Source organism: Panthera onca, chromosome A1 (genome assembly GCF_046562875.1).
Source record: "Panthera onca isolate mPanOnc1 chromosome A1, mPanOnc1 haplotype 2, whole genome shotgun sequence".
Taxonomy (NCBI): Eukaryota; Metazoa; Chordata; class Mammalia; order Carnivora; family Felidae; genus Panthera; species Panthera onca.
Genome location: NC_138339.1, coordinates 174,399,951 through 174,417,056, shown reverse-complemented (window position 1 = coordinate 174,417,056; position 17,106 = coordinate 174,399,951). Strand labels below are relative to the sequence as shown.

Genomic DNA, 17,106 nt, shown 5'->3' with positions numbered 1-17,106 from the left:
GCCAGGAAGGCGCCCCGGAAGTGGCGGTGCGGGGCGGCCGCCGTCTCGGGGTAGGGGGCGCTAAGATTGGCTGTTTCGGTTCCACGCTCGCTTATCCTTCAAGTCCTCGTTCTCCAGTGGGCTGGCATTAATGAGCCAGGTTACTCAGGGCAAGGGATTCGTTGGAAATTTGACTCCTTTAAGGGACTAAAAAGGGAGCGCTGCCGAAACCCGGGATCGAACCAGGGACCTTTAGATCTTCAGTCTAACGCTCTCCCAACTGAGCTATTTCGGCGCCCTTTCAGTTCTCTTTAAAGTAGACTATCACTGAACTATTTGCGTCCGCCCCTTCCGTCTGTTCTCAGTCACTGCTGAAGAGTGTTCCTTCCTTAAACGCTTGCGTCAGAACTCCGCTCTGTTCTTTACCAGCCTGAGCCGCGTAAACCTTACTTTCTTCAACGTAACCGGCATTTCTGACTCAATTATCAGCCACGGGGCCGCCGAGCGCGCCGGAGCGCCAGCTGCCCGGGACGCAGTCCGGGGGTCCGGGCCCCGCGGCTCCTCCGCACCTCCCTGGGCGGGCTCGTCCCCCCAGTTCGTCCCCGCCGTCCGCGGGGAGCCTCCTGGCCCCGCGAGGCAGACCCTTCCCGCCGATCCGCGCCGGCCTGTGATCGCACACGTGTGTCACCACGGAGATGAAGGAGCGGACAAGGGCCTGGAGGCAGGATTGAGCCTCCCTGCGACCCTCCGAATGCCCCGGGAACATACCACCACTCTGCACGGAGTCTGCCTGGCACACCGAGGGCGCTCCGTAAGAGCTCGGCGAGCTCATTAGGGACGATTTTCCAGTATCAATGCTACTTCTACACCCGTAGACAAATGTTTCCGAGGCGTCCGCTACGTGCCAGGCGCAGACATTCTGCAAAGCCCAAACATCCTATTGTTTTATATACTTTTTCTTTCCGATTAATTCGTGATTTTCTAAAAGCCCTAATGATTACTGTACCGCCCTTTTGGCCCGCCCTTTAGAGCTCTGAAATTAGGTGGAACCTTCACAGGCAATCTTGAGAGATGCATGGATGAGTGCATTCGAATGTGAAAGAAAAAAAGGATGAAAGATTGAATATTGGAAGCGTTTGTAATCTCTAAGGTGCAGAGTCGCTTTCTGAGTTCCTTTGTTGTGTCGAATGCAGCTAAGACAAGAGCTTGAGATTTAAAAGACCTTGTAGCTAAGGAGGAAAAAGAGACTCAAAAGACCTTGGGGTTGGACGTTGATCTGTGAGGGCTTTGCGGGGCTTAGAGTGGAAGAAGAAGAAATTCGGAGCACCTGCCTGGTGCAGATCGTACAGAAAGAGACGAGAAAAGAGAATATTTTTTACAGGCTTTCTTGTGCCATGAATGTAGGTACCTTTCACATTCTCTTCAGCACATTGCAGGTGAAGACTTGAACCTGGGTGGCTAGGAAAGTGGCAGGTAAGTGTTGATGGGATTTGGGGGGGGAGGGGGGAGAAAGAAGGTCCAGCATCTAAGGGGAGATGGAGGAAAAAGGATAGGAGAGCACAACCATCAAATTTCACGTTTTCACCATGCCATGCGATAAGATCCTTCTGCAAATTACACGATCATGGAAACTACGTGGTAGCGGTGATCATTTGTTGAGTGAAGGCGCATCTCAGAATGTTAAGTGTTGTGATGCATGTCAGGATGAACTGGGTGGCCGCACAGCTCGGCTTGCCCAGCACAGTCCTTGTTTGCACCTGTTGTCCCAGAACCCTGTCATGGTTAGTTAGTACCTCTTTCACTCTTCAAAAGTCTCCAGCGCCTGGGAAAAGAAACAATGTGATCCCCCAATTTATCAAGTGTGCAAAAGGGCCACAGCTTGGTAGTACATAACGAACTCTACTGGTTACACCATTAGTGACACGATTTTTAACATCAGCTCAGTATTTGTTGTCGCTGTTTTACCAAGGGAACTGGAAGTTTCCAGGGCTTAGTGTCACAGTTTCCCAACTGTGCAGCAAAGCACCCTGCAGTACTGTAGCGCGGGATATTTTACACTTCTGAGGGAAACAGTGATAACTGGACATCTTTGGGACACCGCGCGAGCTACTCAATAGCTCATAGTTTCAGCAATAGATCAGTCTACATCGCTTTCAGTGACATCATCACTTTGCAAAGCTAGGTTTTTAGCAGTTCTGATAAAAAGCAGTTGTCCGTGACAATAAATGCATTAAAGGAAATAAAATGGTTATGTCCAAGCTGCTTCAAGGCTTGAGAAATTGTGCCCTACCCAACAGGTGCACACACCCCACAGGTAAGTAGTGATGGCTCTTTACAGATGAAATAAACATACAACTTTCTTTCAACTTCTGTATATAATTTTTCCAAACAATTACAAAGCTTGTGGACATAAACACTTACTAAGTTATTTGGGCCTGAATGTTTAATAAAAGGAACTGTTCAGCATTTCTTTTGTCATGGGAGCATTGGAAAAAATTACTGCGACACTAAGAATATTATGAAAGTTTGAAAACCTCTAGCCTAGTGCCTTAGTGTTGACAGCAGGAATGATAATTATTACCGAGTTTGGGAGAAAATCTGGCTCTGTTCAGCGAGATTGCAGAGGCGAGAAGAATCGTCAGAACTTCCACAGAGACCAAGTGCCAAGAGCTAATGTGAAGTGTAAACCTGTGCACACACATCACAGTAAGGGACAAATGATAAAGATGTTGGCATTCAAATGAAGATAAGATGTTGAAGAAGCCTCCATGTTGAAAAGAAGCTTTGCGTAGGCTGCAGTCCTGTCTTCCAAATTAGCCCTAGGATTTTGGCAATCCAGTCTCATTACCTATGATAACTATGAAAACTAATTACGACAACTAACTGGAAAACCTAAGAATAATACAACTAAAGAGAATATGTTGTACATAGTTACAACATCTAATACATTTTTGAGCTCCTGTCAGTTGATAATGTGTCCTTAGCTTCATTCCTAGGGCCCCACAGCACACACACAAAAATAGCACTTATTTTGATTTGCCTCTGATTTGGATCAACATTTCTCAAAAGTGTTAAAAAGATGGAAGTGTATCCAAAGGACATAGGAGCCAGTTTGAAGGGGCTTCCGCTGGCCAAATCTGATACAATCAGAACATCAAAATAAATAAGGAGAGTAATAGATTATTTACCTTTTGGATAAAATAAAAATCCATGAGTACAATAGTAGAGGGGAGAGGACTGAGGGTTCTGGTTTATAGGTAAGTGACTTGTGCGAACTGATTAAAGTGGATGGAGTGGTGGCAATGGACATCACCATTGTCTAAGCATCATAGTAACGACTGGCTCAGTCAGGAACCGTGAGTGGATGCCACTAAGCCTGTCGGACCATTGTATGGCCTCAAAGTGTCTCTACAGATTGCATAATAGTTGCAAAGAGAAAAATAGAAACCATATAAATAAATGGTGAAGAAATGGGACAACGCCTTGATCTAGTCATAAAGATTAATATCACCAATGAATGACATTCAGATATCACGTGCTGCCTAATGTGATTCTCTGGAAAGGATACAACATCCGTTATATAGTGGTCCGACCAGGAATGCAGAACCTGACCTTAATCATGAGGCAACATTGAACGAATCCAAAATAAAGGTCATTCTAGTAAATGACCTGTATTCTTTACAAAACTCTTACACTCATGAAAAGAAAGACAAGCCAAAGGAACTGTTCCAGATAAAGGGGGAGAAGGAGACATGAGAACAGTGTGATAAGGAGCAGTAGGTGATCCCAGATGGATTCCCAGCTGGGAGGGGAAAATGCTTTGAGGGATATTAACAGAACCATTGAAGAACCATTGGAACATGAGCTGTAGATTACATAGAAGTGTTATTATCAGTGTTAAATTTCCTTGAGTTGGGAACCATAGGTAAGAAAATATGCATGTTTTTAGAAAATACATCCTGAACTCTAAAGGGATAAAGAGGTATATCTGCAATCTACCCTCAAGTGGTTCAGCAAAATAAATAAATAATATGTGTACAAATACAGAGAGAGAATATAAAAAAGTATATGGAGAAAAATATTAAAAGTTGGTGAATCTGAGTTAGAGATATATGGCACTTCTCTGTACCGTTTTGTAACTATTCTGAAAATTGGAAAACTCCATTAAAATTTTTTTTGTTAATACAAATGTGGTGCTCTTGTGGAGCCAGACAATTTCAGTTAGAATCACAGATCAGAATGCTAGGGATGGAAGAGAATTTAGGATTATTTAACCTGATCCACAGATTTTTACGTATCAGAAAACTGAGGCCCAGAGACATTATAATTTGGTTAAGGTTACTGTCTTGCTTCGCTTGGACTGCCGCAAGAAAGCACCACAGATGGGTACAGAAATGTATTCTCTCACAGTTTGGAGGCTGTCAAGTCCAAGATCAAGGTGGCAGCCGGATAAGGTCCTGGTGAGAGCTCTCTTTCTGGTTTGCAGATGTCAGCCTTCCCTCTCTGCGCGCTCACGTGTTCTTTCTTTGCTGCACGTGCATAGAAAGACCTCTCTCTGTCTTCTTCTTATAAAGCCACCAATTCTATCAGATGAGGACCCTACCCTATGAGATTTTTTACTTTCATTATCTCCTAAAAGTCCTATTTCCAAATACAGTCACAGTGGGGAAAAGGGATTCAACATATGAACTGGGGCTGAAGAAACACAATTCAGTCCATACTAGTTGCATAATTAATCTGGTGCTGAACTGACTGGGGACCAGTAGAGCATATTCTTTAGTTTGCACCAAGTGCTCTGGATATTTTTTTAAGAAAGTCCCTGTTTCAATTAAAAATTGGTATGAGAATCGAAATCTGGGGTTAGGGCTCAGCTTTTTCTTGTAGATGCTTTTTTATGGGCATGTCTATGCATTTTGAAGTTCCTGTGTGTAGAAAGTAATACTTTTGCTTGAGGGATATAAAGCCATTTCTCCAAAGTTATATATTAAAGTGGCAACTTGGGGGAGAAGTGTAAAAAAGTTAATAGATTGTAAATATCATCAGTGTGCTGAATTGATCCAAAAGAAGTTAATTTATTTAAAGCCATTAAACCACAAGTCTATAAAGACCTTATTGTTTTTTGTTTTTGTTGAATCACATACATCAGTATAAAGCCTCTGGGTGTACTTACCAGGCCAAAAACAATCAAGTAAATTATACTCAAGAACAACCTACCAAGCTTTTCGTATGTTCTAATCCAATCCTCCCACATCCATCAAACAAATGCCTAACTAACCATGTGGATTTTGCACAATGCCCTCAAGGCCAGAAAACTTGGATTCTAGAGCTCGAGTTTCAGAGGCATGGGTGATTTTTAAGTGCTGTCAGCTTAATTGCTTGCCTCTCTTTCTTGATGAAGGGGGCCAGCATCCCTACCCCATCTCCCCACTCCACACCTATCCAGCAATTGAGGGGTAAAGCCTGATTATGCACCCAAAGAAATAAGACAAAATAAACTTAGCACAGGAGTTTCTTAAGTCCTCTGATAATTTAAACAAAAAATAAAACAAAACAAAACAGACACAAGAAATAAATCAGTCTGTTCCTTTGTGCCAGTGAAGATACACAAGATCGTGGTATAAAATGACCAGATCGGCTCTCCTCTGTCCAGCAGTTGGAGCTCTCTGGGCACATTTCCAGGGCTGTCCTAAATTACAGGGCAGAAAGCGGGGGCCTGACGTCAGATCCCACCTCTCAGATAGCCGGCCTTCTCCCATCATTAGCAATAGGAAAAGTTGGCTACACCCAGGTTTCCCCAACACATAGAGCTGCATGTGATTTAGAAGGGGCTGTGGCTTCTCTGCATCACTCGTGCTTGGTGTTTTCCCATTCACAGTCCAGTGTACAAATTCTCCTGGACGGGCAGGAAGGAACCTGTCTCACCAGACAGAAGTGCCCTCTTCGGACTGTGCATGTTGTCCTCTGAGCAAGGACTGAATGATTGGATAAGGGGGTATGACTGATGCCTCCCTGCTTGCCCCATAAGGAATGCCAGAAATAAAATCAAAGTGTTGTTCCTCGTCTCCACAAGAAGTAACTTCTGACATTCAATCCCATCGGTGTTTCTGTAATATTTACAGAACGACCTCAGATCAGCTGGGACAATGGCCTCTACCCCATGTGTCAGTCAATGAAAGCGGTTAATGATTGCCAGTATCTCATAGTTATTTGGTGGCAGAGTTAAGACTACAACTCATTCCAGGCCAGAGCTGTCACACTGCACTGTGCTTGTCCCATATCAAACCAGCTTTATCAAAACATTGTGGTTTGTTTAAATCTACGACCCACACGTACTTTGGGGACATTAGGTTTTGAGGCATATGGTCTTCTTGACCTCACTCAGCACCAAATTTTGCCCTAGAGATTAGAAGAATAAAAGACAGATTAACAAGAGAAAGGCAAACGGGCTTATTAACCTGCACATTGTGTGGGCACACACGTGGGAGTACCTAGTGATGAGTAACTCAGGGGGACGGTGAGAACTTGGGCTTACACAGCATCTTAGCAAACGAACAATAAATTTGTAGAGTAGTGACAAGACAAAGAGAAAAGATCAAGTTTCTAGGGCAGCAAATTGTGGGAAGGTAAATGTATGGGAAACTGATGGCAGATAAATTCAGTTAGTAAAGTTTGTTACATAGAATCCTCTGGCGCCATGTGTGGGCTGATCAGGATGTACTGTCATCTTTGGTGATTACCTTCTGTCCTTCCTGGTAAGAAGGGAGGGGGGCATCTTTTCCAATTTATGCCGGCTTTTAGGCAAACAGGGGGAAGGCAGAGTTTTCTTGTATCTGCTTCTTCTCAATTGCCTTCAGCTCAAAATAATCCTTATGTATGCCTAAGTGGCGCATTTGGGGGGAGGGTGCATATTCTGTTAATTCTTAGAGAAACATGGAGAAATTTAAATATGTATATTAAGAAATAACTATTAATTTTCTTAGGTATGAAATGATATATTGCCATTATGTAGGAAAATGCTATGGTTTCTTTTTGGAGATTTATGCTGAAGTATGTGGGGTTAAAGCATCATGATGTCTCACTTATTTTCTCATGTGTTAACACACACACACACAAATAAAATCAATATAGCAAAGTGTTGACAGTTGTTGAAGGCAGGAGGAGAAATATTTCTTTCACTTTTTCTGTATTTTCTATATGTCCAAAATTTTTCATAATAAACAGTTTTAAAAAGATGAATATTAGCCTTATCTTATAGATCCTAGAAATTTCTAAATACAATGCTATTTTTCACCAAAGATTGAAGAATTGTGTTCCTTATTAATGGAATTTTCAGTGTCAGAATGTGACTTAGAGATATATTTTGTAAGACTAGAGAAGCTTTTGCCAAAATCCATAATCAGTCTAAGTAGCCCCTTTGTCCATCTGTTGCTAAGGTTTGTTCTCTGTATACAAGGACTATATTTTTGGAATCACCAAATCAGTATATATGGTCTGACAAAGGATTTTTCCCCCTACTTCTGCTTTTACTCACATGAAAGCCTTACAAAGGCATAAAAACCAAGACATGCATAGATGTTATTTTTTGTTTATTTAATATAGAACAAATCACCTTTCTTAAAGAAACATAACACAATTAAAGAAAATTATATTGTTTCAAGAAAATGTGGACTGCAGTTTCCGTATCTTAGAGTCAACTCCAATGTGATTTACAGCAAAATCTTTCTTTAGCTTTACAAGGTCAACTTAATAATCTATCATGACATATGTTGGGGATAAAAATGTCTTCCTTGTCTTTTATTCTTAACTTTTAATTTCCTTTTTGAATCAGGCTTTCAGTTTTGACCTTCACAATGACTAAAGAAAATCAGATTGCAGTAATTAGAATATTGCGGAAACATCATCTAAAACTATGGTTTGATTAGTCCATTAACTTAAGCAACCATAAGTTCAACTCCTGAGAATTTTAAACTGATTTAATTTTAGCTGTATGGTTCACCATTCTTTTTTTATGACAGCTGAAATATTTGAGTAAGTCGGAGGTAGCATACTTATTTAGAACGTTACCAAGGCAAAAGGAATGCCTGCAAAGTAGCAGATTAACTTAAGGGAAATGTGTATTTTCTAAACATTAACACATGAAGTTTTCCCTTGATATGTAACATGCAAATACCTAAAAGGAACATTGTATATTGGAGGCTTTTTTCTGGGCAAAGAAAATTGCTTTATATTTTCACCTAAGCTTATTCTATTAAAAAAAAGAAAAAAAAAAAAAGAAAGAAAGAAAGAATGTGAAGGTCAGAACTCCAGAACCATTAACCAAACTTTAAAAATTTTCTGGAAATAGAATGACATTTCTCAAGGGCTTATTTGGCCTATTTTATTTACTATCCCCCCACTCTGTAAATTTTACTCAGCATTTTAACCTGAAAATGTGCTTTGTCTCCTCTCCTAACTCTATAGTTAATGCTCACAGCTATCTTCATTAAGTGAGATTTGCACTCCAAGTCAATAGATGAGGGACTAAGCAAAGTGTAGAACTGCCATTAGATATTTGATTGAAGGGTTTTCCATCAGTTTAGAGCCAAGGGAGGGAGACCATGAATTAGAATTATTTCTTTTGCTTCTTAAAACTGACCTAATTAAGTCAAGATGATGAAAAGGGGGCTTCCCACTCTCTGCAGTTAGGATAGAAAGATTACATTGGTAAAATAGAAAGTTTTCCACCATTGGGTAAAACTCATCTTTTTAAGAGTGTGTCAATTAGAACATAATGAGTTTAGCTATAAACACAAGAGTATTAGAAATACTATTAAAGCTAAGAAAAGATCAAAGAGCAATTATTCAAAATGTAACCTTAAAAATAAAATTGCCAGTTATTTTACCAGCAAAAATGGGTTCATTGGGAAAAGCACGGAAAGAAACCTGCTGAGGCAAAACCGTAGGCAATTCTGGAGAACAGAGAGACCACTTTTATAGAGGAAAGAGGGGAGGCTAGAAGGGGCTATTATAAACTGTAAGTCCATTGGAATAAACCAGGAGTTTGAAGTATAGGAGCTTCTCGTTGGCTGAGCTGTGACTGTCTCTCATTGGGCTTTTGCAGGAGGGGAGGGATAGAGAAAACTCCCTTCCTGCTGCTGGGATAGTAAGGTATATGGACTAACAAGGTCCCTCTCTTCTTATTGGGTCTGTCATTGAAAACTAGTGCTGAGTAGGGCGCCTGGGTGGCTTAGTTGGTTAAGCCTATGACTCTTGATTTCAGCTCTGGTCATGATCTCACAGTTCCTGAGATTGGGCTGTGTGCTGACAGTGCAGGGACTGCTTGGGATTCTCCGTCTCCCCCTCTCTCTGCCCCCCTCCCATTTGCATGTGTGTGTGCACCATGTTTGTGCTCTCTCGCTCTCTCTCAAAATAAATAAACATTTAAAAGAAGAAGAAGAAGAACGCCAGTGCTGGGCATGAGAGGTCCCCCTGCTGGCCCTCTGATTCCATTCTAAATGAGGCTTCCTTTTATTAATTTTCGCAAAAGATATGTTTCTACCGTGAAGAACCAAAGTGAGGGTTAAAGATCAGTCCTAAACAGCAACAGAATGTAAGTGAAATCAGTAGCCAGTGCAAAACTTGCAAAACGGTTTAACTCTGGAAGTGTGAGGTTCAAGGAAAAAGTGAGCATTAAGTGGTCAGTGGTGTTAGAAAAAGCAAGGGGCTCTGCCTGGAGTGGGGGCAGAGAGCAGAAGAGGGAGATGGATGAATGGAAAGAGAGGCAGAGAGAAACTGAGAGACCAAGAGACATGACAAAGACCCTGCTCCCTTAAAACCCCACAGACCATAGAGATGCTGAGGGTCCAGGTGGTGGGATACAGAGATGATTACACTCCCAGGAGCAACAGGTCCGGTGGGGCGCACAAACCCATAAACTCGTGAATCGTTTGAATACAGAGCGATGTGGTATAAAAGACAGAACCTCAGCATCTGCTGGCAAGGCCAAGTTGGTGCCTTGGGGCACTAGGTGGCAAGTGCGAGGACAGCCCGGACGGAGCTGCCAGGAAGGAGGGAGAGCTCGCCCGTGTATGCATAACCCTTTGGAATTTGAAGCACTGAGCATCAGGGAACTAGAGCATATTTCCATACCAGGAAGTGGTTTGATTTATAAAAATGCAAGTCCGGGGATGTATGAAGGAAAGGTCTGAGTGGGGAGGGTCTGGAAGCAGGGAAATCAGAGGGGAGGATGTAACAATAAGTGTTATAAGGCAGTGATAGTGGGAGCTCTGGAAGAGACACCAGATTTCAGAGATGGTCAAGGAGGAATCTTTAGGATTTAGTGACTATAGAAAGGGACAGTGAGAGACAGTCAACGGTGGTGTCACAGTTGGTGGCTTTGGATAAGGTGGATGGTGATAGCTTTTGTGAAGACTGCAAACACGGGGCCAACTAATCCAGGGCTGTGGAGGAGGGGAGTTCCCTCCTGTACCTGTAAAAGTTGAGGTATCTTCTAGAATCCAGATGGGTGGACCAAGGAAGCAATAGGCACTTTGAGCCTATAACCCAGGAAAAAAAGGCAGGTGCTGGGAAAATGAAAGGTGGGTATCATGGTCACCATAAGCATGGCAGTTGAGGCAACAGGAATGAATGAGACCACACACAGAAGGGATGTGAGTAAGGAGGCCGAGGAAGGAATTCTGGGAACACCATCACTGGGGGCAGTGGTTCCCAACTAGGGATAATTTTGCTCACCGGGGTACAGTTGGCAATGTCTGGAGGCATTTTTGGTTGTCGCAACCGGGGCGGGGGGCGTGGGGATGGGGGACGAGAGGTCAGGGATGCTATTAAGCCTTCTACAATGCACATGGCATCTCCTCACAACTAAGACTTATCCAGCCCAAAATGTCAGGTTAGGGAATGGGCAGAAGAATACGAAGCAGCAAGGGGGGGAGAGGAGGGAAATGATAAGCAAGATGGGAGAGAATAGTGCCTCCAAAGGCAAAGGAAGAAGGTATTTTAAACAAATGGGGACACGAGCTGCCAGGTAACGAGGAAGAAAATTGGCCTTTCGTTTCTTATTTAGGAGGCTGAGTGAGGATGGTGAAAACAGACTCAGAAAGTAATGGGGCACAAGTCAGAGGATCCAGAGGTGAACACATGGAACACTGAGTGGGGACACTGTCTCAGGTTTCTTGGTAAACAGAGAAGGTAGACCAGATAGGAGGCAAGGAAAAATTTTTTTTTGTTTGGGGAACAGAGACTCTTGTTTTCTCTATTTTTTTTCCTGTGAAATAAGAATAAATTACTTTTAATTTATGTACTAGGCACTAGCTGAGTGTTTTACATACAATATCTTTAAAATTCATAATAGGGGCACCTGGATGGCTCAGTCAGTTAAGCATCCAACTCTTGATCTTGGCTCAGGTCATGATCTCATGGTTCATGACTTGGAGCCCCACACTGGGTTCTGCGTTGACAGTGCAGAGCCCCCCTGAGATTCTCCCTCTCTCCCTCTCTCTCTGCCTCTCCCCCACTCGCTCTGTCCCTGTCTCTGTCTCTCTCTCTCAAGATAAATAAAGAAAGCTTTAAAATTCACAATAACTACTATTTCCATTTTACAAAGGGGGATATTGAGCCCCAGTTGAAGAAATGTGTGAAAGATCACAGAAGCAGGAAGTGGTGAACTGGAACTTTGAACTTGAAGTGCTGGGGGCTCTCCTAAGCTTGGTGGTGTTTCATGTTCATCCTGCGCAGCTGCTGCAGCTGCTCATTTTTAGTTGCCTGTTTTGATGGATCAAAGGCAGTGTCCAAGGCCGAGAAACAGGTCAGGACAGCGTTACAACTAACCATGGTGCTCACTTGATTCATGCCCAGTGGGAGGCTAACAAAATGATACTGGGACACGGTAGCCCTCCATCCCAGATTTAGAAAGGTGGGTTTATGCTTCCTTAAGAATTCACCAGCAGTATGATTCCATGTGGCTGATTCCTTGCTCAGTCCCTCCAAGCAGGTGACAGCCCAGAAGGAAGTCTGTCTGGACATGGTTGTCCTGGCACTCCCCTGGGCTGATCCTCTTCCGGAATGTCCTCAATCGCGGAATGAATGGTGGAAGGAAATTCATAGGAGTGATGTATCTAGATCTCTAGGATTTTTTTTTAATTTTTTTTAACGTTGTTATTTATTTTTGAGACAGTGAAAGACAGAGCGTGAATGGGGGAGGGGCAGAGAGAGAGGGAGACACAGAACCGGAAGCAGGCTCCAGGCTCTGAGCCATCAGCCCAGAGCCCGATGTGGGGGCTCAAACCCACAGACCGCGAGATCGTGACCCGAGCCGAAGTTGGACGCTTAACCGACTGAGCCACCCAGGCGACCCTAGATCTCTAGGATTTTGTGAGCTTGAGCACATCTCCTCCAAGGTGAGTCAAGAATGTTCAAAGGTGAGCGCCAGTTTTCACCTTTGCTCTGGCCCCGGAAACACAACTCCAGGCCCCTGTGACCATTGCATCATTTTGCCTGTTTCTACAATAGTAGCAGAAGAATGGGCTGAGAATGACTGAGAGCAGAATAGGGTCAGGAATGTTACAGTGTGATCAAAATTGAGAGCCCCTTCCCTGTAGCATGTAAAAGGGAGCTGGCCAGGAACAGATGCATTGCTGACAGTTTTTCCTACCTATTTAGGTTTGTGGTACCAATATGTAAAACTTTGAATTTTTTTTCCAGCGATAGCCTATAATATAGGTGTAGAATGAGAGAAGGAGAAAGGTTAGGTTCATTCAATGTTGGGCTAAGTAGAGATAGTGCCGAAAACACAGTAGATGTTCAATAACACGCAGTGGATGAACAGATAAATGGACGGATGAGACAGCAAGAGAGCAAGCAGCGAAATTAAGAGTGCTAGTGATGAGGGAGTGTGGGGCAAGCTGAGGGCAAAGTACAGGCGAACAACCCCCACCCCACCCCGAGTGGGACATGTATGATATTCCTTGGACACCCCGGCTACCCCAAAACAGGAAAGGACAAAAACACAAATAAGAGTCTCCACCAGTTTACAAGAAAAAGGCAATCCCATCAATGGCCCAAAGTCCAGGAAATCCCTACTGTCTTAATGCTTTATTGGAGGGAAAAACAACCTTAGCCTTACAGTAGCTAGGCCTCCAGTTAAATCTTTAGCTTGTGAAAGTCTCTTTGGAAACTCCTCCTTGACTGTATCTCCCCGGACTCCATAAAACATCACCCCCCGCACTTGCAGTGCAACTCTTCCTGCCCACGGGTCCTGTCCCCGTGCTTGAGTAAAATCACCTTTCTCCACCAAAGACGTCCAAGAATTCTTTTTTGGCCATCGGCTCCAGACCACTCCACCACCACCCCAAAACTTCATCACTAGGAATGACTTTACACCAGTTTGGACCATGGTGGGTTCAGACTGAGTAGGAGGAGGAGTGAAGCCACCTTGGGCATGATGAGATAGACCGTCATGGCTCATCCGACTGAGGTTCTAGGTGGAAGCAGGATTGGATGGTCCCCGGAGCCCATGTCAGGGGAGATGACTTCAAGGAGATGCTCCAATTAATGTTCAATCATGTCACTAAAAAAGATTTGCCTCAAACACCCCAGTTGGAACACCAGCAACAATATAAACAGTCAAATCAGACAAAAAGGAACACAAGTGGCCAAACACAGACAAAAAGGAACACACAGAGAGATTTAAGCTGGCTAAAGATTACAGAAGTGCAATAAAACAACAGAATGTTTGCATCTTTCAAATCGGCCCAGACCAAAGGGTTTATTAATACCCACGACCGGCCACAGCACAGGCGGGTTCAGCTGTGCCTTTCCAACCTCAGATGCCTGTGCCTTTGGACCCAGAAGTGGCATTTCTGAGCTTTGGACCTTCAGAAGCATGCGCACCTGTGTAGATAGGTGTGTACAGGGATGCTCGAGGTGGCGGTGATTCCAGTCGTTGTACCGGCTGCCGCTAGACATCCGCTGCCTTGACTTGGCTGTGCCTTCATGTTGCTCTGAGACTCATCAAAACTCTCACTTCTCTCCTCAGTTCCTTCCCCCCTTACTCTCAAGAAGAAATTGTAGCCATGCTGAATTCCCTCACCTTCCGTCCCCAAAGGCTCTACATCCAAAATCTTCTCACCTCCTGCCTTTATTGGTCCAGGAGGATGAGGTGAACTGGCCTGGTCCCATTCCACCCCAAAGCTAGTCTTGCCCGTGGTGCCCATGTCAGACGCTGCACCCCAGGAACATCCCGCCCCTGACAATCATCAATCTTTCCTCCTCTGCTGCCCAGGCACCGCTTTACATTAGTACAGAAGTCCCTTCCAGGCTAAAAACAAAATAGGGCGGCTTCTGGAAACCCTTCTGAAGGAAAAACTAGATTGCCTCCTCTCCTCTCTGTTATTACCACACTTGCACTTCCGGCCACCAAATGTATGGGTTTTTCCCCACACTGAGCATTTCTCCAATTCTCTGTGGACACCAGCTGGGCATCCAACAATGCAATTCCATTCTGATGCCATCCAAGCAGAGTCGCCATCAGATCCCACAGGACTCCATCTTGATGAGGGCTTAGTCCCACCAGACTGGCCTGACTTCAAATACCCTTGGCAAGTCCAGGTTGTTTCCTCTGCTTCTGACCAATTGCCTATAAATTGCAGGTTCTCATGACACCCTTATGGGGCGTGGTAATTTGCCAGAATAGCTCTCAGAACTCAGGGAAGCACTTCACTGGCATTTACCAGCTTATCATTAAGCATACAACTCAGGAACGGCCAGATGGAAGAGATATACAGGGCAAGATATGGGATAAGGAGGACAGAGCTCCCACCCCCTCCACTGGTGCACCCCAGGGAAAGGCGATCACCAACGTGGAAGTTTGACAAATCTCCTGGTTCAGGAGTTTTTATTGCACTCGATCCTCAGGACCTTCTCCCCTTGCCAGGTCAGTGGGCGGCGCTAAGTGACCCCATTCCCTAATTCCTTGATCTTTCTGGTGACTAGCCCTATCCTGAGGCTATCATGGGGCCCCATCTTAAGTCACCTCATTAGTATAAACTCCCTTGTGATCTGAAGGAGCTTATTATGAAAAATAAAGACACTCCTACCACTCAGAAAATTCCTAGGGTTCTAGGAGCTGTGCCAGGAGCCCTGGACAAAGACCAAATAGATTTCTAAAGCACACCTTCCATGACCCTGCATCCTCCAAAGGTTGGCCATTCCTTGACTCTCAACTCCTTGAAAAACTGGGCTACATTTCAATTCTCCAATCTTGGATCCCTAATCACTATTCAATTTTTCTTATCCAGATGCTCTTCTCCCCCACACTCCGCTAAAAACGACTAGCAAATTTGCCTGCACATTGCCAGATCAGACACTTTTAACAGTCTTTGCCTTATTGAACTTCAGCTGGCCACCTGCTTGTTATTGAACATCGACCCGTTTGGTGTCTGTGGTGTTAGCTTTTCCTGTTCTCTTCCACTCTGCTGACCTTTTTTTTTTTTTTTTTTTGTAATCGTTCTTTCATCTCCTTGGTTCCTCTGCCTACAGCTTATACGTCGGTGTTCTTCGTGGCTTGTCTGTAAATTATGCTGCCCACCATCAACCTTGCCATTTTGTGTGCTCTCCCTTGGGAAGATTTAATCCACTCTCAGGGTTTTAATAGCCACTTAACTCCTAAATATGAACCTGTCGATCTGGAACCCCACTCACCGATTCAAGCTTTAGATTCGTAAGTTTGCCTTAGATCTCTCTGCTTGCACATCCCACGGATCTCTACAGTTCAACATCTCCCAAACATAATTTACCATTCTCTTAACAATTCAACATTCAAAACCTTAAAATACCACCCCCATCAAGAAAGCGCACCTCCCATGCATAATCAATCAAATTTTTTGATCTAAAGAGTTATCACGTCTGCTTCGACGCCACCTGTTCCAGTGCTGTGCTTTAGGCCTTATCATCACCAGCCTGATTTATTGCAACAGCTTCATGACTCAGATCCCTGCAGGAGCTCAATCTTGCCAGAATCTCAAATTCATCTTCCATACTGTTGCCAGAATAAGCTATCAAAAACGTAATTCTGCAGTCAATAAAAATGGCAAAAGATCTCATAACATGTAAAAACATTCATGATATATTGCTTAGTGGGGGGAAAAAAACAGACTCCAAAACAGTATGTCTCCATTATGATCCCATATTGGATTTTTAAAAATGTGTATATATGCTCCAAGAAATCTAAATATCAACAGGGGTTATCTCCCAGTGGTAGGTCATGGGTGATTGTCTTTTTTTATTGATTTAGTTTTCCATGCTTTCTGCAATGAGAACATATTATTTTTGAAATCAGGAAATAGTTTAATCCCACAAATCTAACAATGTCAATTTCTTCCTTAAAATCCTGAGCTAGCTCTCTGCTGGCAGGATGTGGTCCAAGCACTTTTTTTCAGAGCACACAAAGCCTTCGGTGACCTGGCCCAGGCCCCTACACCCCTCTCTAGCTTTACTTACTCTCTCGTGTTATATATTGAGCAGTGGTTCTCAAACATGGGGGTGCCCCGCCAGAGTTTCTGATTCTGTAAGTCTGAGGTGGGGCCCAGGAACTGGCATCTCTAAAGATGCTATCGGTCTGGGGGGACACATTTAAAAAAATTGTTATTGTGGCAAAATATACAAAGATAACATTTACCCTCTTAACTACTTTTAAGCGTGCAATTCAATGGCACTAAGTGCCTTCACAGTGTTGTGCAGCCGTGACTATCACGCACTCTCAGAACGTTTTCACCTTCCAAACAGAAACTCTGAGCCATTAAACAAGTACACCCTCTTCTCCCCTTCCCTTAGCTCCTTGCAAACCTCTGGCCTCCTTTCGGTGTCTCTGAATTTACCCCTTTTAGTTACCTCATATAAGCGGAATTATATACCATTCCACGTCTTACGTTTACCTCATCTTAGCCACTCATATCTGCAGGTATACATTGGGGTTGTTTGCACCTTCTGGCTACGGTGGATAATGCTACGAATGTTGGCGTAAAAGTATCTGCGTGAGATCCGGCGTTCAATTCTTTCAGGGCCATATACCCAGAAGCGGAATTGCTGGGTCACATGGTAATTCTATGTCTGACTTCTTGAGGACTCGCCATG

The 17,106-nt window shown here is 43.8% G+C and overlaps 1 non-coding gene across 1 annotated transcript; it reads right to left on the bottom strand.

Moving 5' to 3' along the window:
* Nucleotides 1–201: 201 nt before the first annotated feature.
* Nucleotides 202–274, bottom strand: TRNAF-GAA (transfer RNA phenylalanine (anticodon GAA)). The gene has a single exon. It is a non-coding gene; the product is annotated as a tRNA-Phe (tRNA).
* Between the last annotated feature and the right edge of the window lie 16,832 nt (nt 275–17,106).